Source organism: Pleurodeles waltl, chromosome 1_1, assembly GCF_031143425.1.
Source record: "Pleurodeles waltl isolate 20211129_DDA chromosome 1_1, aPleWal1.hap1.20221129, whole genome shotgun sequence".
NCBI lineage: Eukaryota > Metazoa > Chordata > Amphibia > Caudata > Salamandridae > Pleurodeles > Pleurodeles waltl.
In genome coordinates, this window is record NC_090436.1 from 179,601,657 (window position 1) to 179,625,604 (window position 23,948).

Here is a 23,948-nt window from a genome sequence, read left to right on the forward strand (position 1 = left end):
GTCTCTCCAGCAGAAGAGGGACCCTAGTCAGTAATTTCACATAGGGGCAAGATGCAGGTTCGAGATTGATCACAGAATGGCTATATTCGAGTGAATTAAATAGTTCTAGTCCTCCCTATAGAGTTGGCCTTACAGTTCTTTGACTCCACCTGATGACTCACATTAGCGTGTTTCATTGGATGGCGAGGCAGGCAATCACGACTCTGGTTAGAAAATAGAGTTGTAGAGTCTACATGGCGGCTAATTGATTCAGTACTGGCAGATGCCACAGAGCCTACATTGGGCAGGGTATCATGTTGTCCAATCGCCTCACCTGTCCAACTTCAGGGGCTGTCCTTGAAGCTTGGGAAGCTGGAACCTGCACTTGCTTAATATCTTTTAACCCGTGTTCAATGTCTGTCAGATGAACTAGGATAGGGGAACGTTCTGCATGTATTATGTCTTTAACTTTAGCAATGCAGTCCTCCAATAGATGTACAACCCACAACAGTTTGGATGCAGATCCCCCTTCAGAAGCTTTAAACAAAAATTGATCCAGAACAGATGAAATGGGTGGGGGGCCACTTAACTTGGGTACCATCTTCTGCAGGCTTATTCCGTGCCCTCCGCCTGGGCTGCACTGGCTGTGAACACACCTCAGGATACAGCAGATTAGAGGGCAGATAAAATGCTTGAACTTGGCCTCTATCACTTCATAAGGTGCAGCAATTGGGAGCTGGGATATCCTGACATCAGGTGTTGTGTAAGGTATCATAACAGAGCCCATGGTATCTCCTCTTTGCTAGTTCAATTTCAGTGGATAAAAAACCCCTTGGCTCCCAATAGCATCATATCTATTATGGTGGCTTTGGGAGGAGGGGTTGGGACAGAAGACCCTCCTATGGCTTTTCTCTTGCCTATTCTGCGTATTGTGACAATCAAAACACAGAAGTATACTTTAGTCTATATGACCAATACCTTCAGGAACAAGGGCCGAGGGTGGATGGCCCAACCCACCCTCCTCCAGGCTCTGCCGAGCGTTTATGATCAAAAAGTAAAAAAAAGAAAAGAAGAAAGAAAAAAAAAAGGTCAGGCTCATCCTCGCTGGGCAGCGATATCCTGGGGGTGGTAACTCACCTCAGGAGGGAGCAGCAGGTACACTAACTGCAGTGTGGAAAGCCCTGTTGCAAAATGTCTCGCACATCCAAAAAGGCCAATATTATGGTGGTGGCCCAGCCTCATCCGGCTGCGGATGGGTGCAGACCGGCACGTCCTTAGCCTGGGCACATCCTATGCTGCAGGAGGGCAGTGGCACCCTTAAGTGCGATGGCAGTTGGCGGCCCCACCCCTTCTCGCCTGGTGTGGGGCCTCCAGGTGCTGTGGGTGATGGGTTTTGTAGTCCCTGTTCCAGTGGGACTGCAAGTGTCTTCCTTGCAGATAATAAATGCCTTATTATCACACTGTCTTCTGGTTCACTTTTCAGGCATTGCGATGCCACAACTCAACTGTGACAACTTATTACAGCTGAGTAGTTATATGACTTTCTTATTAAAGGTGACTAGTAATATCAGTACTAGACAGTAATGAGAACATTTAAGGCACTTCTTTTAGATCTGGTTAAACAGGGCAGCTGTCGTTAGACCTTGTGGTATTAAGAGAAACGAGCTTTCTGAAGCACTACTGATAGAAGGGGTTGGTTCCGCCCACAGGTCCATTTTATTTTGTGGGAAAGCTTTTGCTTAATACAACAGGGCTTAGTTTGGTGACAAACCAATGATTAAGACTAAGGGCCTGCTTCATTGTAAAAGGAGAGCAGTAGGCCTGTCGTATTCATTGGAAAAGCATATGTTAGCGACAATAGGATTTTAAGGGTGGACTGTTATTACATCATTTTAAAGGCTGTAAATAGGCATTTTGTTACATTTAATCACACAGAGTACTGTAGTGGGCATGGGTACAGTGTCAGTCAGACCCTCTATCTTTGACAAATTCCTAGGCGGCAGAAGATAATCTTTCTTAACCCCTTTTAGGAATGATTGTGTATTGTTCTGCCTGTTGTAAATTTGCATGTACTTGTGGTTTTTGACTGATGGTTGCCAGCTTACATGTAGATCAGTAGGCCTGAATTTATTATGGTGACAAGCCAAATATAAATGCAATAGAATTGGGGACACGTTTAATAAAGCTCATGCAACGCAGCACAGCAAGCAAAATTCCTTTGCTGCACTGGGTGAAAAGGAGAGAGAGCTGAAAAGCACCATATCTCCTAAGATACAGCACTCTTCATCTATGTCACTGTGCTAGCACACTTGAGGCTGGCTTGCGTTTTGGGCACCACTGTTTCTGTGCAAGAAGGCAAGAAGGGAGACCTTCCTGCTCAAAACAATCCTTAGAAGCATAGTCTGCTTTCTAGGTGTGCTGCTCATGGAAAGAAAAAGTAACAAGGAGAAATTAAGATATTTTTCCCTGTTTCGCCTCTGCGAGTAGGTGCACCATTTTGGCACAAACCAAGTTTACAAGTCCTGTGAATTTGGGTTTGTGTAAAAATACATGGCTGGATCCATGGGAAAGCCAATGCTCCATCTATGTAATGCCTACCTGAGGCAAAGTAACACAAGGCACTATGTTCTGTGCTGTGTCACTTTGTATTTACTAAACCACACAAAGTAGGAGTAGCAAATTAACTTTGTGTGGTTTAGTGAATGCTAAAAAGGATTTTAAGTTGGGAATTGCTACAAACGTTACACAGCCCCGATGCAAAATCATAATAAATCTGGGCCTTGATTGGTTCATTAGGAAAAACTATGTCAGATGCCAGAGGTCTGATCTATTTATTATGAAAAATGATGACAGTGAAAGTAGACCTATGTTATTTATCGTGGAAAACAATTGTTAAAGCCAATAGACTTTTAAGGGTGCATCGTTATTAAACAGCATTCATGCATGTAGAAAAGTATTTTGTTACATATTATCTAAGATTTCCTTGGTAGGCAAGAGCTTTGGTGTTTATTGCCTATTTGACTATTACTAGGGGTAGAATTATCTGTGATAATCTTTCCTGAGGCTTACTTGTCTGCTAGGATCATCATCATTAAAAACTATGAACAAACAAACATATTAGCCCTGTCATGTCATTGGTATGTTCAAGGGTCATTCACATGCTGCTTCTTTCTCACGTCAGCCATTGTCTCTATTGCTATGTGAGGGTCAACATGTTTCCCAATCACATGCACGCATCCCCATGAAAATTCGTTTTTTTCAGTGCCAGGACGAAAGGGCCAGCCCTTCGATTTTCTGCATTTATATGTCCCCTTTTATTTATTTGCTTCGTCTTGTTTTTTATTTTGCTTGTTTTTAGGGCATACTGTAGCTTCATATAGAGTGCTGCCCAGTAACTCACCTGCTGCTTATTTTATCTGCCATGAATGGCATCCTAGCCACAGCTTCTAAACCAGCAAACCATAAGAGTATGCCCAAATTACTCCATAGAACCAAGGCTTAAACACAAAAAACGAAGAGAACAGACTCCTGTGGGGATAAATTCGTTTGCCCATACTCTATTTCGTAAGTAAAGACTCCTCCAATTACAAGTGTCGATGCATTTTGGTAATGTTAAACCGTGGCCTCCTCAGGACCAAAAAAGGCAAGGTCGCTTATTCCTACAGGATAGATATACTGTATAACATTTGATATACTTATGTCAAGTATTTACTGTACATATCTGTATCTATATATCTATGTATTTATATACTCACTGAAAAAAGCAAAGGTTACAGGGACATTATAGTTATGTTCTGAATTTATTCGTACAAAACCGTAGAAATTCAGCAGCTATAGTTAGAGTTCTTTCAAGTAACTATAACTCGCGTCCTAAGGTAACTATAACTCACGCCCTTGCCATTCACAGTTTTCTTATCAATAATTTTATTGCAAATGTTGCTGTGCTTATATCAAAGATGCCATACAAGATCTCCTAAATAATATAAGATATGGGGTAATTAGCTGTGCATGGCGAAGGTGCAAGTTATAGCTACCTTAGGGCGCAAGTTGTAGTTACTTGAAAGAACTCTAACTATAACTGCTGAATTTCTATGATTTTGTATGAGTAAATTCAGAACCTAACTATAACATCTCTATAACCTTTTGGTTTTCTCTGTGAATATGCATATATACAGAGATGATCCTGTTGTGAACCATTGCAAATGCAGAACTGGAAATCACACATAAAATATTTGCGATGGTTTTTTCAGTCAAAGAAACCCATGTGTTTTGAAATACTCAAAGAATGCAATTCCCTGGTGCACATGCAAATGTAGTGTGTCTACAATTGGAGCCAATCTCCAAATAGATATCTTAATCACCACCAGAATGGGTATCATCACCTAAGTCAAAAGACCCATAACCAGACCAAATATATCTGTATCAAACTGCCTGCGTAAAGTACGATTGATTTTATCAAAGTGAAACTCTATGATGGGTGCAAATATGCTGGAGTCCAACACATTGAATACGTGAAGCAGGCCATGCGTATATTACCATTACCTGGTAGTGTAACAAAATGACAAGCAAAGCCTTTTGTTTATGTTTACACCTGCATAAGGGCTTACTGCATTGTGAACCAGTATACTGTGGACTATTGAGGAGTGTAGGATGTTGTGCTATTGGTTGAAGGGGGTGAAACCCTACTCAAACAGCAACTACAATTCTTGTCAGGGCGAAATACAAGCAGACTCCAAATGAACATGTGCTTAACCCTCTGGTAGCTTGGCACAACACCAGGCTTAACCCAGAGGCAATGTGCAAAGTATTTATGCAGTATTTCAAACAGTAATAAAGTGAAAACACAACAATAGAAAAATCCTACAACAATGTAGAAAAATAGATTTAAAAAAATGGCAACAACCCAATCATTAGATCCAGAGACATGCAGTATTAAAGATTTAGGTGAAGATAGAGTCAAAAGCATGAAGTGGCAATTGTGGTTATCTGGTTGTGCCAGACTGGGATAAAGTTGCAGTTCAGGCTGTCTGCGATGGAGCGCGGCCCAGGGACAGCAACCAGGTTAGGCTCGCTTAAATCCGGGTTGCGTAGTATTGTAAGGTCCTGCACAGAGGATACGTTGCTCAGTAGTGGTTCCAAGGATTTGTGGGGCTGCAGGGCTTCGATGCACGGCCCTGCATTGAGATGCTATGGGATATGTTGCACAGAGGCGATTCTGAAGAGATGTAGGGTAATGCATTGCACTGTGTTGGTTCTTCAGGGACCACAGCTGGGGTGGCAGACCACCTTCAGGCCCACTTCCCAGGGTTAAGGACTTAGGTGACACCACTTGGGGGGGGGGGGGCAATGCTCACAGCGGGGAGAGTCCAGGCACTGGGTTCATGGTAGTTGGAGCCTATTCTGCCCCTGAGGCTCAGATCAGGAGACTAGCCAACTGGTACTTGGAATCACTCTGGTGGTCCTGTTTTCAAAACAAGAAAAAGTACCCAGAGGAAACGACAATCAATCAACACACCCTTTCAATTCAATAACTATTCACCAATACACCACCTTAACTGTATTATGTCACCCAATCACTCGCTCCAATGATTAGTCTCAGATAAAGGAATCAGTAAAATTATTTGATTTAATTAAATAATCCCATAAAACTCCAAGGTCCCTCAAAAATACAAATAATTCCCCAGAATAAATAAAAACATAAAAATGTTTTAAAAAACCAACATATAAAAGCACCATCACATGGGAGAAACAAAAAGACAGACCATCCGTTTTCATCTATTGTCTTCCAGCTGTCCCAATTTTGGTATGTACAGGCCAATCGATTCTTGTGCACAATCCCTATTCAAAATTATGCCCGTTCCAATCGGTCCAGCAGTCCAATTAGCATCGACGTGTTTCGGTGGTCATATAGAAATTCTTCCACCACCTTCTTCAGGACAAATGAATATACTCCCAACGTATACTGTTCAGGTCTGCATGCCAACATAAATCAAACAGATCACTGCTGACAAAACACCACAAGACCGCCTCCTTATTCAAGTCTTGCCTTTTGCTCCATATTATTCAAGGAGATAGATAGTAGATAGTATCAAGGAATCCCCTTGTCTGACCAGACTCTTTTGATTGATATATAGGGACCAGTATCATTCAATTGAATATCTGTTCCTAATCCGAATCGCGAGCCTCCGTACTTGTCATTTTCTTTTTTTCTTTCAGTTAGGAAAATGCAGATCCAGTTCTTCTTACATAGACCGCAGGGCAGAAGTGTAGCAGTCCTTCTTCAGGCCTCTACTGGTTCAGAGGTATACTGAAGAGTTGGGTCTGAGGGTCCATTATTTATACCTGGTGCCAACTTTAAAATAGAAGATTAGGAGATGATTCTGGCAGTTCCCACCCTTAGAGGTGCTTGGAATTTCATGCCTCCTTGCCCTGGTCTAGGGTCACAAAAGACTAGTGCCAAAACCTTTGTGAGTGTGCTCAGGCAGAGCCTTTGTGATGTGCAAGTGTGGTCTCACTGTCTAAGAGCAATACACAAAGACCAACTGCCAGCTACACCTGATCATGTGACCCAGGATACAGGCTTCAGGCACCAAATGGTTGGGACAAGAAAATGCCAACTTTCTAAAAGTGCCATTTTCAGAATTGTGACTTAAAATCTGACTTTATCATTAAAGAGCGTTTTAAATTACAGTTCTTTAGATACCATACTCAACATTCCTACTCACTCCAAATTGAAAGTTAGCACTTAAATGTAATAAGGTAACCCAATCTTATCCTATGGGAGAGGTAGGCCTGGAGGTAGAGAAAAACGAATTTACGGGTTTTTCACTACCAGGACATGTAAAAGTTAAAAGTACATGTCTAACATTTTAAATACACTGCACCCTGCCCTAGGGGCTCTTTAGGGCCTATTCTAGGGGTGATTTATATCTATTAAAAAGGAAGGTTTAGGTCTGGCAAAAGGTTTATTTTTCCTAGTTGAAATGGCAGCCTAAACTGCACCCGCAGGCTGCAATGGAAGGCTTGATGTATATTTAAAGGGTTACTTAAGTGGGTGTCACAATGAGTGCTGCAGGCCCCCTAGTAGCATTTAATTTACAGGCCCTGGGTACATGTAGTGTCACTTTACTAGGGGCTTACAAGTAAATTATATGTGCCAGTTGGGTGCAAGCCAATTTTACTATGTTTAAAGAAGAGAACACAAGCACTTTAGCACTGGTTAGCAGTGGTAGAGTGTGCAAAGTCCTGAAGTCAGTAAAAACAAAGTAAGCAAAACAGGAGGATGAAAGACAAAAAGTTGGGGGAAAACCACACCAAAAATGCCAGGTTCAGCAAGGGTATAATCTTTGAAAGATTAAACCGCAGTCAGTTTCTCTAATGGAACCAGAAGCCCAGTTTCACTAGGTTGGCTTTGGGGATGAAGGTAGGTACACAAGCAAGGGAATTGATGGTGTCTGCTTGTGCAGCTGCTACATTTTCATATAATTATCAATTTGCCACATTTGCCACATGATCCATCATTTGCTGCATAATCTTCAGATTTTAACAAAAAATAGCTCAAACGATTCAAAACATATTAGAAACACAGCAACACATGCTGTCGTGCAGCAGAAGGCCATTCACAAAAGCTGATTGATCACCCTTTTGTTGATGTTGAGATACTTTGGGGCATATTTATACTCTGTCTGCGCCGAATGTGCATCAAAAATATTGACACACATTCGGCGCAAACCTTGCACCATATTTATACAATGACGCCTGAGCCCACGAATGCCAAAATTCCAGTGTGTGCGTCATTTTCTGGATGCGGGAAACCGCCTTGCATTAATGACATGCAAGCTAGGCGTTCCCATCCAAAAAATGACGTAAACACCCGTGCCCCAGATTTATGCTACCGTGCAAAAATCCTGCACGGCCGGGAAGCGGAGTCGGAAAATGGCACACAGCCCGATTTGCGTCAAAAAATAACACCTGGGTCAGGGCAGGCGTTAAAATGGGGCAAACACACCAGTACTTAAGGAAAACACACAGAAGCTACATCAGAGCTCAAAAAGGAAGACATGGAGGTGCTTTTCGTCCAGCATGCACGCAGATGCAGAGCACATGACCAACAACAGCAGCTTCCACAACACCAGCAGGGACCCCAAAGGCAACGCAGAAGGCAGGAGAGGATATTCTGCACCAGGACAACCCTTCTGGGACTCCAGCAACAAGACATCATCCAGAGGTACAGACTCAACTGGCAAGCCATGTAGCAGCTGCTGTGCAACATTGAGCCACAGTTGGCACCTAGCTTGCAGACACCCCACACCATTCCACCAGAAACCAAGCTGCTAGCTGTCCTCCACATGTTGGCAAGTGGCTCCTTTCAAACCACTGGTGCCCTGGTTTCTGGGATCTCACAGCCCTCATTCTCTGCCTTCCTACCCAAGGTATTGGATGCCATCATCTCCCTCACACCCCGCCACATCAGCTTCCCCAACACACAGCAGAAGCAGCAGGACACCAGGGGCTTCTATCAAATCAACGTCTTCCCACACGTGTTTGGTGCCATTGACTGCACACATGTACGCATTGTGCCACCTGCTGCAACTGAATATCTGTACCGCAACAGGAAGCACACACACTCCATCGATGTGCAGGCCATTGTCGATCACCGGGGACTGATCACCAACATCGTGGCAAAGTATCCTCAGAGTGTACATGATTCATTCATCTTCCGCCACTGCACCATCAATCAACACTTCCAGGATGGACGATATAGAAATGACCTACTTGTTGGTAAGTACAGAAACCCAGTTATATACACACAGCACAGCAACCCTGTAGGACACACAACACATACACCACTACATTGACACGTGGCCAGGAACACACTGAGGTTGCAACACTGCTAGGCATGTTTGAATTTCTGACCCAATGGGATACACACCTATGGACAAATGACAGTTCCAAATAACAACAGATGCCACTCCACAGACACAAGGGAACAATTTAAAACAACACAATGACAATGACATGGCCTTAACTGGCAGTACAACTTGGAAGATTAATCTTTCAATATCACATCAATAACACTCAATCAAACACCCTTCCAAGCAATAAGTACTGTGTGAGGGGTGTGCAATATGTTTTGCTGCAGGTCAAACACCATGAGACACATAGCATGATGATGATGACTACAATGAAGGTGACATGGAATCATTGAGGCAGTACCAATATCTCACATCACTCCTGCTCTGACATTGCCCACTACCAATAAGCAGGTGGACTGTGCTAAGAACACATATTGGTGTGACAATATTGAAAGTGCACATTGCTACACATATGATGTGAGACAATTACACATATATACAACAGATGTACGGGCATATGGACCTTCTGACACTCAAAACATCAACCTCGCAACCAAGTTAGCCAGCTGAACTGGACCAGGTTCAGCAGCATAGGTACACGTTTGAACATGAGTCAACTCGGCAAGGGCAGAGAAATAGGTCTGCAGAGAACTTGTGACACATGGGATATTTGTGCATTGTCAATTGTCAACAATTCAGTGCTGACAACTTATGGAGATGTGTTGTGTATTGTCACCTAGCCAAATCAAAGGGCCTCCCTGGTGTTTCACAAATTCTATTGCATATGTTAAATTGGATGGGATCTCCAGGCCATATAGATGCAACCGTGTTACCACCACTGTGGAATTGATTCTGTGTATGGAAGTACCACGTCACCCCCAGGTAAGACACATGGACACCTCTTTCACATGACATAATGCAAGGGAGTACACAATGTACTGCAACTCTACAAAAATACCGCTGACATCCGGTCAATCAGCCAAACACCAGTTCAGATAATGAAACAATCCAATGCTGATGGTACATCCTAGAAGGCTAGGAGTCCACACAATAACACAAACACAGATGAGTCACAGACAACACAAGAGAACAACTGCCATGCAAAGTGATAATCATGGTGCTAGCAACATCAACATTTTCTCACTCATTTTCTCTTTCAGCTATGGATCATGACCCCATTTGCAAACCCAAGCACAGCATCAGAGCGTGCCTATAATGAGGCACATCGGAGGACACACACCATAGTCGAGCGGACTTTTGGCCTCCTGAAGCCAAGATTCAGATGCCTCGACATCACTGGAGGCAGCCTCCTATACTCACCAGAAATGGTCTGTAAGATCATTTTGACCTGTGCCATCCTGCACAACATTTGTGTAAGGAGGAACATTCCCTTCTATGAACCAGACCCACAAATGCCTGAAGAGGAGGACGTTGTCCATCAACATGAGGGGGACCATCCAAACACAGCAGCAGGATTGCGTCGGAGACAACACATTGTCCAAAACTTCTTTTAACTATAGTCACCATCACCCCTGTCTTACCGTATGTCATTAAACACCTATTCTAATCACCATATCATGGTCTGGGTAATCATTTTTGCATCACATTATCCCTAAGATTCATAATCAGAGTGTAGCCTCATGGAGCATTGCAGAAATACATATTAGGATACTGAAAAATCCACATCACATTTGATGGGTATGAATGTATAGCCAACTTCACACACACACTGTAAATGACATATATCCTGTCCATTTCACATTTCAAGGGCAATAGGAGAGGACCACAGCTATTTCACACATACATGTTGGCAACATGGTTCATTGCAGCATATGGCACACAACAAAGAAACCATCATTCACTAAGGAAATTAAATGCCTCATACATGAGGCAGTGGATGTGCTATTGCATTGGTAACAGGAATGTATGACCAGGCCCTTGACAGCAGTAAGTGTGACATCAGCTATCTTTGCAAGTAAAATGTGTGACAAGAAATCCATGTAAGCAGCAAATGGATAGCACGAGTGCCCCAGGTATGACTAGCATTGCTCACAAGACATCCCCTACACGTGCCATCCCAGGTCATGAGTCCTGCCAATGCCATGTTTTCTGTCTTTCCCCACCCTTCTTGAGGGAGCCCTGGAAATGGACTATTTGTACCCAGATATTCCCTCATCTACACACACCCAGACTCACATTCTGACTCCAGTGTGCTTCCCTGTTTAGTATGGTATGCCATAGTCATTGTTCACCTATCTGCATGGACTTCTGGTCGGATAATGCACTGACTTGTAGTCTGTAGGACCTGTACTCACCTGTCCATTGCTTCCCATGTGAAAGGTACTGTTGGCCCTTTGAACTTGATTCTCACCTACAGGACTGTGAGAGACTGAAGCTGCACACACCTGTGAGCACCTCTATGCAGACCAGCCATTTGAACATGCACTGCCCTTGCTGCTGCCTGGAACGGAATAGAAACTGCCATTATATGAATATCACTGTTATGCATTTCCATATAAATCACTTGGGTAACACAGGCCTTGGGTTATTGTGTAACGTTGCAGCACACAGGACAAAAACAGTTTACATTTTCCACAGTGTTATTCCAGCTTTGACCAGTCTCAGTCTGCTCACTGTGTATTTGCCTTGTTCATTTGTGTTCCTGATTGACCCTGCATTCTGTTATCCTGACTGGTTCCTGTCTTTGTGTTACCATAAAGGTTCCTTGTGGCTACATTTGTCTCATAGTTGCTTTCCATGCCCTCACTTTCCTCCTGGGGTAGTGAGTCAGGTAGGTCTACCATGAATACTCAAATACATTGTATAGCGTAATCAGTTTACTTATCATATCATGGGGTGGAACTTGTCTTCAAATAGCCTAATCATGGCCCATCCCTTGTCTGGGTTTCATGTATGCATGAGTGACAAATAGTGACCGTGTACCATGGCTGTATGCATGGATTGGGTATGGTGCCTCCAGCACAACAAACAACGTTAGATAATGTGCATGAAATGTCAACACATGTTTGTACCCTGACAGTCCACACACTGATTCACATCGGCCCCAAAATATTGATGGGGCTTGCATGGTGAATAGCTGTGAGATTAATCAGCACAGAGGCACTGATGTTCCCGGATGCAGTGGGAATTTTAGAGGCCACCCTGTGTTCAAATGTTGTGAGGAAATCTGCCGGTTTAAAATTCCTGATCCATTAACTTTGTCAGCACACTAAGGTTGCCCTGTTGTCAGTCTCATAAAGATTCTGCAGTGCCATAGCTGGACTATCCCCATGTGTGTTCTCAATTCCTCTTTGAGTTTTATTCAATTCAGCTGTGAAAGATACTTTGTTAATGCAGGGAATGGCTCCACAGACTCATGACTAGACCTGCACGTAACTGTGACAACATGGACCCCAATAATGACACAGGCTACACATGGGCACAGGAGAAACATAGGTCATTTATACAATTCAAACTGTGGAGTGACATTACATTTGTGGATTGGTTTTGGGACTCGGTGTCACAAACACCGCACCCACATAGCATTTTCAAATGCCTGATTCAGGGGTAGTATACAAACAAGTGACCAGGAAGTGGTATCCAACATTCCAGGACATGTGATGGTTTAGTCTTGGAACATTGCCATGATCAACTGTCTTCTATCTATCCTGTGCAAGGTTTGTCATGGGAGATGCTTATGTCCCAAAAATCTGGGAAGTTCACACAGCATTTGTTGCTACGTGTATGACAAACACATTTCCTTACTCATTTCCACACTGAATAGCACCTGATGGTTGTCCACATTGACAACACATGCATACAGGCACATTTATGAAAACACGTCTTGTGATGTTCACACAGTGGGACAACTAAAATTGTAAGAGCCAATTCACACACATTGACACACAGGCAATGAGTTACTGTATTGAGTTGCGTAGCCTTGCTATCCTCTATTGGCACATGAACTGCTCAAACTGGGTAATACCAATTTGTATTCCAAAAGTTTGGGGATCTATTGTGTCAGTGAAGAGTGCAAACCGGTACAACAACTGGAGGATCATGGTCCGCAGTAGTGTGATCTGCCACATGTGCCCATACAGCGGAATACACATTGTAGGTGCAAACAGCATATCTCTGTATAGTTGCAGCTGTCATGTACTATAAAATTGGAGAAATGACCCAAACCCAGTAAAAGACATAAATTTTGACGCATACATGTCAAAAAAGTCACACATGCCATGATAAATCCATTGACCCTGAGCGGTAATTCCCACACTGTACCCCATGAAATTGGTTAACTATGAAAAATATTTGAAAATATGGATGCAGGGTAATTTTTAAGCATGTGCATAAAAGAAAATGACGCACAGTCTGTAAGCCTTACAATATTTTGACGCATCATAATAAAAACGCACCGCATTTGAGGCAGGAAGTGATGTAATAGGATATCCTGTTTACAGAATTGGTACAGTGGTTGTACTTTCACTTTGTAGTCTGTGATTTTTCTTGACTGTGTGGCTGTGTTTGGACTTGTCTCTCTGTGAATATTGTGAATTTGTCTCCTGTGTGCACTTTATATTGTCTTTTGGTGTTTTCTGAGTGTCAGTGGTATCCTGTGTAAGTGTATTTTTGTCATTTCTGGTGTCTAATTTTGTCTTTGTACCGCTGGGAGTCTGTTGTGGGTAGTGTTAGTTTGGGGATAGTTGGGCTGTTGTAGTGTTATTTACCTTTCATTTCCCCATCCTCCTTTCCCTTCATTATCCTCTGTACCCTTTAATTCCTTCATTTTTTCAAGCATGTTGGGTAGGCCATGTCTCGGTAGAATGGGAGAGGAGGAGCTGGGGGGATTCATTTGGCTGGTGTGCCACTTCCTTCCTGCCATTGATGATAAAAGCAGATGGCCGGGTGATACAGGGGTATCACACAGAGGCAAGGAGGCTCCGGTGGGCAAAGGTCCTGTACCATCTGCAACGCATATACAACACACTGCGCAACGTCCACCAACTAAAGCACCATTGGGCTGACATTGTTGCCAGGAAGCAATACCTGCTTGACCACCTGGGTATTGTGATTTGTGGCCCTGTTGGTGAGTACAATTCAGAGTAATGTGCACATTTAAATGCTCTGTAGTAACCGTAGCAGATGTGTTCATATGCTGCAGGCAATATTTTTGGACATGTGGATGCAAGTTAAACATACAGTGGCCGTGAGTTATACAATAATTGCTACACATTACCGTCATTTGTTGACGCAACAGCTGCACTGAGTTACAAAACACAACTGGAGCATGTAAATTAGTGCTGCCTTCACGTCAATAGATGATGCAAATGTGGCTCTAACATATGTTTTAGGCATGATCTGTGAGTGTACCAGGAAAGACATGTTTTTAATCCAGATATTTTCAAGAATTAATGTGTCCCCAAATTATTTCTGATACATGTCTGAACTGGATTCTGACACATACGTACCAAGTTATTTCTAACCTCAGGTAACATCTTAGGCCGATAGTTTGACTTGGTTGTGCCGCAAGTAAATTAGGGATGGATGCCAAAAGTAATGCACACGGGTTCATATCTGAATGTTTGGTGCTACTTTCCATAGCTGTGGCACATAAAATGAAGCAAATGATACAAATTAAGGGGTAAAAGCTATCCATGGCCCTCTGTTAATTGTACCTGTGTGTTTTACGTTGGTCTTGGGCACAATAGCTAGAACAGACCTAATGCATTTGCCACCTGTGTTAATCTATAGCCATGACCTTCTCATAAGTTATGGGATCATCATGGGATACCTGACGTTGGGGAATGCATGATCACAATGTATTACGTGCATGATGTTGTGCAAGGGACCCCTGACCAATTCCATCATACATATAAAGTTCCCTAATACTTGGCTAGTTTAGTTTGGCACACCCCTGCTGATCTAGTGCAGCATATGTTTAATAACTAACTTCCCAGTATGGAGGCTGTCACAGACATGGGTGTATGCTAAGATCAGATGACCAGCTTTTCTGTGACTGCTGCCATTCCGAAGGTACATGCAAATTGAAACCTACATCATCATGATTGACACAGTGGAACATTTGCTAAACCATGTGTTATGAATATGACAGTGTCAGTTTGCTGTATAGCCGCTGATCAACCAACTTGGCAAATGTAAGGTGATGAATGTGGCTCACTGTGATTTCCAAAACCCATAATGGGTACACAGGGCAATGAGTGACACATTTCAGGTGCAATGACTACACCTGTGCCCATGCAGTCTGTCATGGATGACTACAATATACACTGTCAACATATACCTCCTTGTTGTATCCAAATACTAAAACTGGTCAGTACATGGCTAGCCTCAAACTGTCACCAATTAATGCACAGGATCCCTGCCATTATGGTGTCATAGGGGGCATATGTGGCTCAGGGTACACTGTTAATGTAGCATATGTAACCTACACACAACACAGGCCCTACATGTAAGGGGCCATAGAAAGAATGATAAATCATGACCTTAAATCAACCCACAGGTGTGTCACACAGTAAATGATTGTCCCTTGATGCACAAGCCACAATACCTGAGTGACTGGTATTGCAGTGCTCCAGGAACGTGGCTTTGCATGTCTCTCATTACTACAAATCATGAGAAAAGTACACTCCATAAATAAGTATGCAAACAATTGATGGAGCATGTTTGTCAACACATGATAGTTAGGGCCACTGCATGTGTGCAGATATGTGTGTATCTCTCACTGGAGTGATGGGTCTGTACAGGTTTACAGTAGTATGTCTGTTCCAGTATCATCATGCCTGAGAGGCTGGAGTTTCAGAATTAGGGGCATATTTATACTCCGTTTGTGCCGAATTTGCGTCGTTTTTATCGACGCAAAATCGGCGCAAAACTAACGCCATATTTATACTTTGGCGTTAGACGCGTCTAGTGCCAAAGTATGAGGAATGAGCGTCATTTTTTTGCGTGAACGCCTTCCTTGCGTTAATGAGATGCAAGGTAGGCGTTCCCGTCTAAAAAAATGACTGCGACGCAAATGCGTCGTATTTATACTCCCGGGCAAAAATCCCCGCCCGGGAGTGGGCGGGGCAAAAAACCCCGCATTTGCACCTCTTTTTAACGCCTGGGTCAGGGCAGGCGTTAAGGGACCTGTGGGCTCAAAAGGAGCCCACAGCTGCCCTCCCATGCCCCCAGGGACCCCCCCTGCCACCCTTGCCCACCCCAGGAGGACACCCAAGGATGGAGGGACCCATCCCAGGGACATTCAGGTAAGTTCAGGTAAGTATATATATATTTTTTTAAATATTTTTTTTTGGCATAGGGGGGCCTGATTTGTGCCCCCCTACATGCCACAATGCCCAATGACCATGCCCAGGGGACAGAAGTCCCCTGGGCATGGCCATTGGGCAAGGGGGCATGACTCCTGTCTTTACTAAGACAGGAGTCATGTAAATGGCGTCTGGGCGTCGTTACAAATGGCGCAAATCGGGTTGAGGCGATTTTTTTGCCTCAACCTGACTTGCCCCATTTTAAGACGCCCTAACGCCATTTTCCCCAACGCCGGCGCTGCCTGGTGTACGTGTTTTTTTTCCACGCACACCAGGCATCGCCGGTCTGCTAGCGCCGGCTAACGCCATTCAATAAATACGGCGCCCGCATGGCGCTTCAGAATGGCGTTAGCCGGCGCTAAACTTTTTGACGCTAAACTGCGTTAGCGCAGTTTAGCGTCGAAAAGTATCAATACGGGCCTTAATGTTACACACAGTAATTTTATTTGGAAGTGTTGTACAGTGCACAGACATTGAGCACATTTCTCCCTTCCATGCTTTACAGGTGGACCTGACCCCTACACAATCGGAGAGGTGGCTTGATTTGTGGACCTAGAAATATCCAGTAAGTGTTGCTATTTCAGTTCTGTGTTGTGTTTGAAGCTGTTGTGTGATTGACTCCTGTGTGTTGGACACATTGCAAGGTATGATGTGCTGATAAATGATCGGATATGTTACTTGAGTGGAGTATCACTTTTTTCCCATCTTTGAGTTGGACAATCATTAGCGTGTAGTCATATTTTGGGATTGCAGTGCAGCCCTGTAGGCATGGCCATGTGAATAGGGTGACATTTGTTGTTAATTTTGTTATAACGAAAAGTTAGCAGAGGGCCATATTTATGATTTAGTCAGCAAGTCAGACCCTGAATCTCACAGAATAGGGATGCCAAAGTCTTACCCACAGACGTGAGCCTCCCTGTTCACTAATGAACATGTTCGATTGTATGTTTGACTTCCTAGCAGCATCTAGCTCCACATGTAGTGCTACGTGTATGTGGCACTTGAGTACAATGCCATAGGTGTGCATACAGCTCATGGCCAGATGTGTGCTTGCATCTATCTGCTTGTTGTAAGACAGGTATTAGTGGTATTAAATGATGTTGACTATTGTCAGCATTTACAAACATAAATGCGGATGGGATTGGCCAAGGTTTGGGTGTATCCTAGTTGGACATCCTCCTTACCTGTGGTGGACTGACCAAACCTATGTACAGCTGTCTGGTTCTTCCTGGGTGTCCTAGATGTTTGAAAGTATTTGTTTCTTCTCCACCCCTGAGGCACAGGCTTAGGGTTATGAAATGTGTACCTAGGTGTGATGATCCAAGTATAGTACACAGACATGTAAATCTGTAAATCACTTGTCCAAAACTAGGATACCCACTCATGATTAGCAACTGCATTCCATGCTGGCAATTCCATTTACAAATCACAGATCATGCGGCCCTTTATTGTCATCCAGAAGATAGTCATTAGGAGGACTTGCAGCATTTTTTACATGACAAATGGCTGAACAATGATGCATAGGTCATTTAAGTTGTTACACATCTTTTAGAGCATTGCTGTGCTGTTAGGTAGGAAACGTGTAGGCTGCGTTGACGTACTTCCTCAGGCACAATCTGCGATCTGTATGGTGATATGGCCTGTTTCAGCTACATTAGATGTATTGTCTGATTTTCTTCAGTAGCTATATCACACAATGAAGTACCTAATGTCTGGCTTTATCTTTTTTAACAGCAGCCAAATAAATGCCATCCAGATCCAGGCGTTTCAGTGCTGGGCGATGCGTTACCGCCACATTCTGGATGTGGAGTCTGGGTTCCGCCACATGGCACAGCGTTATTGCCATGAAAGAGCCTCAGGAGTGTGGAGGGCATTTGCCCAAGGGGGCCCTTCGGTGTCCACAACAGCCACCACCACCACCACCAGCACCACCACTACCACCCAGGTGGCACCAAGCATATCCGGCACCAATGCATGACCATTGACCTCCACTGCTCCTGGACCTATTTCAGCACCACCTGCACCTCCCCCTACAAGCATGGCACCGACAACCGGACAAACATCTACAACTGCCACCCAGACCACCCCTGCTGCAGTCATTGACCCTGCAGATTTCCAAAGGATGCAACATGACATGCAACGTATGTTGAGGAAAATGAACAGGCTGCAGCAGGAGGTGTCACAAATGAATAAGAGGGTGCGTGCCATCAAGAAGACCCTGCAGAGGGCGAAATTGTGAAAATTATACCCTCTGCCTTGAATCCCTCCCCTCCCTCCTCTTTCCTGGTTGTTTTAATTAGTGGGTTTAGCGCGGTTAGTGTTAGGTTAGAATAGGCTGTTAGTTTGGTTAGTAGTAGTGGGTTGGGGGTATTATAATTTAAAATGTTTTTTATTATGCGTGTTGATGATGTTGGAGTTTTTGTGTTGAAAAAAATATATATATAAACATATAAAAATACAAAAAAATATATATTTGTTTAGTATAAGATAGTATGTGTTTTGGTTAGTATATGTTGTCCTCCATGCGTCCCGTCTTATAAGGGGGTGAGTTGTTGATGTTTAGAGTGTTTATTTAAATGTGATAAGTAAGTTTAGCTTAGATTAGTTAGGGCCTGTTGTGGGTAATGTATAGTTAGGATAGGTTAGGTTAGTTAAGGTGTTTACCCAGGTTTTATCTTCCTTTTTTACTGTTAAATAAATATTTATGGTACTCATTTACAGTATGTGTCAACTGTTTGGGGATCAGGGCCTTGCCATGGCTGAACAGTGTCCCTTTAGTATTTGCATTTGTGTCCCATCCTGCAACCAATTCCTAATTGAGCTGTTACATTGGCAGCTACACCAGAGCTACTTTGCTAAGATTCTGCCATCCATTGCACCCACAACTCAAGGTTACTATGGATCCCAATGTGTTGTTAATTTTTTATGTATGTTTTCAATCTCACATTCTTTGTGACCAAATTTGGTATTGAGGACACTGTGTTATATCTGCCTGCAGCCTGATGTTCAAGTGAAGCCTTATAAGGTGAGTGGTGGCATGATCTCATTTAGTATGGTATACATAACTCACACCTATCATTTGTTACGTTGTCCATCCAGGTTACTTATTTGTACGTACACTCATGCACATCCATTCCTGCTGTATGTTGTGTGTGAAGAAAAATTTGGGTCAAATGTCACATACGTAAAGATTGTATTGAAGAAAAATTTGAAGACAATCATTTTTGGCTTAGACATCCCTTGAGGAAGACTTATTCTGTCCAACACATAATTATACTGTATAGTTTCTACTTACCTCAGAATTAACCCTCAGGAAGGGCAGATGATGGTACAATCCAGACCCCAGTCCATAGTTATCAGCCCACATTCTTTCAGGGCAGTTGTACTGACATTCTATAATCATTGACATGAGTCAAACATCACTGATCTCCCTCACGGTTGATGTGTCACATTACACAGAGACAAAGTGGTTGTGTAAGTGCTATTTATTATAAAGTGCTGTAGTGCTATATTTACATTGTCCATGATTGTGAGTCCATTAGTGTGAGACCTTTCATTGTGATCCTACACAAGTGCAAAAGGACATGTCATTGGACATGCTGGGGTGACGTGTTAGACAGTTCAGAGGGACATGATTTGACAATGAGTTAGTGAGAGACAATCACAGGGCAGAGTGACAAGATAAACAGTGGGCTGGAGAACAGTGCTTGAGAGCAGCTGTTGTAAGACTGGCATGTTACAAAGCATAGGACATTGGTTATAAGTGGCCATGTGGCAGGGACTAGTGCTACCGGGTACTCTTACGGGTGAAGGTGATCTGTTCCACATCTTCATCTTCTGATGTGTGCGTTGACTCCTCTGCCCTTGGTGGTTTTGGTTGTGAAGGGGAAACACACACCTCAGTGTTTGAAGACGTGGAGTCAGACATCCCGGTAGCTGCCAACTGTGGGGCTATTAAGGGCAGTACTGCAGCAAGGAGGAGCTGCTGGTTCTTAAAAATAGCAGCCACATCACTGTGGTAGGCAGCCAGGTCGGCCCTGAGGGGGTCAATATTGCATTGCACGCGTTGAAAAGTTTGTTGTTGGAGGTGTTGTGTCAACTCTCTTACAGCTGTGCTGATTTCCTTCACACTTTTTTCAAGTTCTTGCAGGATAGATGTTAGCCCTTGCATGGCTGCTGCCTGTTCTGCAGTTGACATCATGCACGAATGTACCCCCCCCCTAGGCTGGTTGCCATATTTTCCATCCCCACTCGAACCTCCTTGGCCAGCTTGCGCTGTGCTCCAAGTACAGTTCACTCAAAGCTGGTGCCAGTGTCGTCAGAGTCCTCAGCTGGGTTGGAGCTGGCAGGTCGTACAATTAGGGTGGTGGGTGGCTCCTCTGTGATGGCTGCTGTATCTGTGCTCCTCCTTGCGACTGAAGGGGGGGTCTGGAGGGTTCCAAGGACATCTTGGAGGGTCTGCTTGCTGATGTTTGTCTGCTCGTCATCCATGTCATCAGGGAAGTCCAGGACAGGCATATCCCCAGGAGAACCTTCATCCTCTGCAATGAGATATTGTACAATTAGTGTGTCTGTCTTGTTGGATTTGTAATGGGACGTACCTGCTTTCCTATTTGTTGCACATTGTGATCTTGGTTCCTGTTCATTGTTCCTGTCTATAATATTAGCATTCTCCCAGGCCTATGCCCTACCTGCATGTCACATATAGTGTGGTCAGTTTGGGGAATCGTCAGCATCACATCCTCTAGATGTTGGTTCTGGACAATTTGTATATTGCCACCTTCCTGTCCTACTCCACCCTCCATCTACTTCCATTCTCATGGTGAGGCCTTGCACTGGCTGTGGTTGTTCTGATGGCACTTGCGCCACACTTAACAATCTGGAACTGAGCCAGTCTCTGATATTTCACATCCAGCTATATGTTGCTGAGACCTAGCATGTACTAAGTATGGCATTGGCATGGCACACTACAGATGTCGGCATTGGTAGTGTGTAATGTTGATGTTGGGGAATGTGTGCTTCATTGGATTGCACTGAAGGTCCTAGCAGTGTTCCATTTCCTCTTCTGACTGTGAGGGTGAATTTTACTAGCCGGTGGCATATGTCCTCCCCCTCAATGCTGTTGTCTGAGCAGTATGACATTTGGGATGTTGTATGGTGTCTTTGGAGCTTTTGTGACCCAGGCACAGGGTTGACCCTGACATATGCAGCATGCGTATGACGTTAGTGCTGTGTACCTCATAATGTTTATGACAATGGCTGATGTTTGTAGCAATTATGGGCATTAAAATTTGACAGGATTAGAACATTTATATTGACTACAGGGGATTGATAACGTTGTCATCCTGAACCCTCTAATTTGGGTGAGTTTGATCCATGGGGACGTTACTGCCATTAGCTACTTGACCTGCACACACAGCACAGGTGGTAGTGGCAACTGTTGTCAATGTTAAATTCCACTTGCAGATATGGCCTGAGACTGTTAATTGAGCCCTAGTTCATGTAGGGAGCATACCAGCTGTCGTGTGACAGCAGGCCAGTTGTACATAGTACACCACCCTCCTGGACTGGCTTTACCTTTCCAACATCTGTGGCATGGCAGCATACCCCCATGCAAAGGTTGTTGGTGTAGTGTAGTACTGTGCCCCAGATTTCCGCAGAACAGCCCAAGAACTCGTGCCGTGCCCCTTTACCCATGCCACTCCCTGAATATAATGACTTACATGCATTATGTAGTAGGTATGTCCCCCCCGCTTGCAGTTAACATTTGTGCATTTTAATTCCCCATGCGACTTACCCTGCATCTGTGTTGTCTCCTGGATGTCTGTGCTGTCCTGTCCTTGAATCCCTGTGATGATCTCCTCAGGGATCCAGGGATCCACCATCTCCTTCATGTGGTCCAGGGCCTCCTGCGGTGCTAGACTCCCACCTCCTATCCGCAGTGCTGCCTTCCTGTTCCTGGCCATCTTTTCCTTGGTCCTGCGCTTGCAGACATGCCAGCGTTTCTTGCACTCGATGATTGTTCTCCGTACTTCTGCCACACTGTTTATCTTGTCAACAATTTGTTGCCATAATGCCTCTCTCCTACTAATTGGCAACTTTGAGGTGACAAAAAGTTGGTGCTGGTGTTCTGTCACCTCTTTCACCAGAATTTCCTGCTCCTCTGCACTGAAGCAACACTTTCTTTTCTTCTCCCTCTCCTGGGTCTTGTGTGGGTCCTTCATGGCTGGTTCCTGGACTGTTGTCATCTTTCTGGGGTCTGTCCAAGCATCTGAGATCCATTTTGGCTCTCCTTAGCACATTTTGCTGTGTTTGCACCACTTTTGACGCTATTGTGTAAAAAAAGGCGCGTATCCGGTTTGTGATGTCGTAAATCGGCTCACAGTCATTTGCGCTGCGTTAGCGTAGTTTTTCTTTGCGACGTGACGCATTGGTTTGAGTAAAAAAAAATGACTCACACGTGTGGTTTGCGCCTCTGTGCTTCAAAGTATAAATTTGACACCCGAGGGGTGCAAATAAATGGCGTTGGCCGGCGATAAAAATTTTGACGCAAAACTGCATTGGCGCAGTTTTGCGTCAAAAAGTATAATTATGGCCCTCAGGTGTTAAACTGGTACCAATGAGGTGTTAAGTCCAGAGAGTGCTAACAAGTTTAAAATTGTCACAATAATGAAATAATACTATCACAAAATGTGCCTTCATTATGCTGCATAATTTGCTGTTTCTTGCCACATAATTTAGTCAACCCTGCTGCATAGTTTAACCCTTTCCTGCCGCATGATTCCAGTGGCCCTGGGTACTAATAGTGTTTCTCGTATGTTGAACCATGCCCTTTTCAAAGACGATATGACAGGTTTCATAGGGTTCCTCTATTTGTGAGCTTATTCCATAGATTGTCACCATTATGAATTGAAACCTCTTTGTTTGTATAGTTCTTCCTGATATGGAGAAACTGACCGTATCTCAGGTTTTCTTTCAACAATCTTGGGTGGCTGCTTGTGAAATTGTATACTGTTTTGATCGGTTTGGTATACAGACTAACTGAGAGTTCACCACCTGTTGCAATAATCTATATATCCAAAAAATACATTTTGTGTTCGTTATGGGTCATATGAATCTTATATCTCCTGTGTGATGATTCAACCACCTATGAAAGGTAGTCAATAGTTCCGTAGTGCCTTCCTAGATCATGAATATATTGTCAATGTAACGATTCCAGTTTTTTATGCAGTTCCTGAACAGGTTGCCATCGCTGTCAATCCATTTCTGTTCAAGGAAAGACATGTGCAGGCTTGCTATTTCAGCGGCAAGGCTGCACCCTATTGCCAATCCTTTTGTTTGCAAAAATAATTCATTTATAAACATGAAAAAATATTCTTTAGATTGTTGCACTTTCTACCAAGAAATATGTGGCTCACTTGTGCAGTTGTGTCCTAGGCTCCATAAGCTCTCTGGTGACTGCTGTGGCCTCGTCTTGGGGGATGTTCATTTAAAGTACTTAATTGTCAAATGTGGTAAGAATCTCTTTTTCTTTTTTAAAACATCTCCCCTCTATGTTGTTAATAAGATAAATGGAGCCCCTTATGTATGCCTGTGTTCCATACACAAATAGTTTTAGAAAACAAAACTGTGAACTGGGTGAGAGCTTCAAGAAAGGACCCACATGCTGAAACTACTAGCCTACCAGCAGGATCGATATGATCTTTGTGCAAGAATATGCATTGTTGGCATCCATGGTTCTTTTTTTATTTATAAATTCAAAATCTTCTTCAGCCATCTTGGAATA

At 43.6% G+C, this 23,948-nt stretch overlaps 1 long non-coding RNA gene across 1 annotated transcript in view; it reads left to right on the plus strand.

The window, feature by feature from the left end:
* Nucleotides 1-18,814, plus strand: part of LOC138301099 (uncharacterized) — a 158,815-nt gene extending 140,001 nt beyond the window's left edge. Inside the window, exons 2-3 of the long non-coding RNA XR_011205082.1 lie at nucleotides 16,668-16,727; nucleotides 17,897-18,814. This is a non-coding gene — a long non-coding RNA (uncharacterized lncRNA). The remainder of the gene's footprint in view (nucleotides 1-16,667; nucleotides 16,728-17,896) is intronic.
* The last annotated feature ends 5,134 nt before the right edge of the window (nucleotides 18,815-23,948 follow it).